Here is a 1115-nt window from a genome sequence, read left to right on the forward strand (position 1 = left end):
AACCCTCCTCCAGCCACAATCATTTCAGATTCACTCTACTCTCAAGATTCTGTGCTAGGCTTTGTGTCTGGATGAAACCCCTTAACACGTTGTGATACTTAATACTGCATTCTCCTGTGCTTAAGTCTAATTCATCTTTTAAAAAGTTTGCACATTTCCTCCCTCTTAAGGATATAAGTACAATGGGGAAGTGCTTGAAGGCGGAATGCTGTGATTGGCTCTTTGGAGGTTTCTAAAGGGGCACTAAGATCAACTTGTGTCCCCGCTCCCCACTCCCTAAATTTTAGAAATGTGAAATCTGGCAGGGATGTGTCTTAAACTGGGTCTGGATTGAACATGAACATAATTACCTCTAAGCTGATGATCTGACACCCCGACCCTGCATCCCTCACGCCCTTTAGTTTCTGAGTTGAAATTCTGAAGATTATTTTCAGGAGGCTGTGACTACAAACCATGAATAGAGAAATCATCTCCACCGCTCACTGATTCTAATCCGGTAGGTATCTCCCTAAAACAGAAGAGTCACATTTGAGGGGAGGGGTTCACTTTGAACACACAGCTCAAGGACGTTCTAGACTCAGATGGAAAGTCGGGAGACTGTAGCTAAAACTTTCATCAGTCCAGATCTTTACAGTTTGAAGGCTTCCCCCCTGATGTTTTGGGCAATAAAGGAGAAAATCATTTCTCCTATGGGCATTTGAAATGGGCAAAATAAACTGGCTGTGCACAGCTGAGTCTCCCAAGCCTTTGATGTTTTTTTCCCGCTAGGAGGCCGAAGGGTCGGGACATGGACCTCAGACTCGAGGGCTTCATTTTTTAAAGTCTCTATGTCCACAAGACCTGGATAAGCACTCCACGTGCCACCTGCGGAGGCCTCATTTTTCTTTTCATTTCTTAAGACTCCCCGTCGTCTAGGCAAGTTTGGAGAACTGATTAACTCCTGGGAACGCTTGCGCATCAGCTGACCCCAGGTTGTGTAGATGCCTAGCGGGGACCAAGCCCCGGGGGCGCCCCCGAGGCGTCATTGGCCCAGCGACAGTGCACCTCTCACATTAACACTTGGTTCCGCTGGGGTCTCTTCCATCTGCACCCCTCTTCCCTGAGCCCCCGACACC

This window comes from Suricata suricatta, chromosome 9 (assembly GCF_006229205.1).
Source record: "Suricata suricatta isolate VVHF042 chromosome 9, meerkat_22Aug2017_6uvM2_HiC, whole genome shotgun sequence".
In the NCBI taxonomy this organism is placed as follows: Eukaryota; Metazoa; Chordata; class Mammalia; order Carnivora; family Herpestidae; genus Suricata; species Suricata suricatta.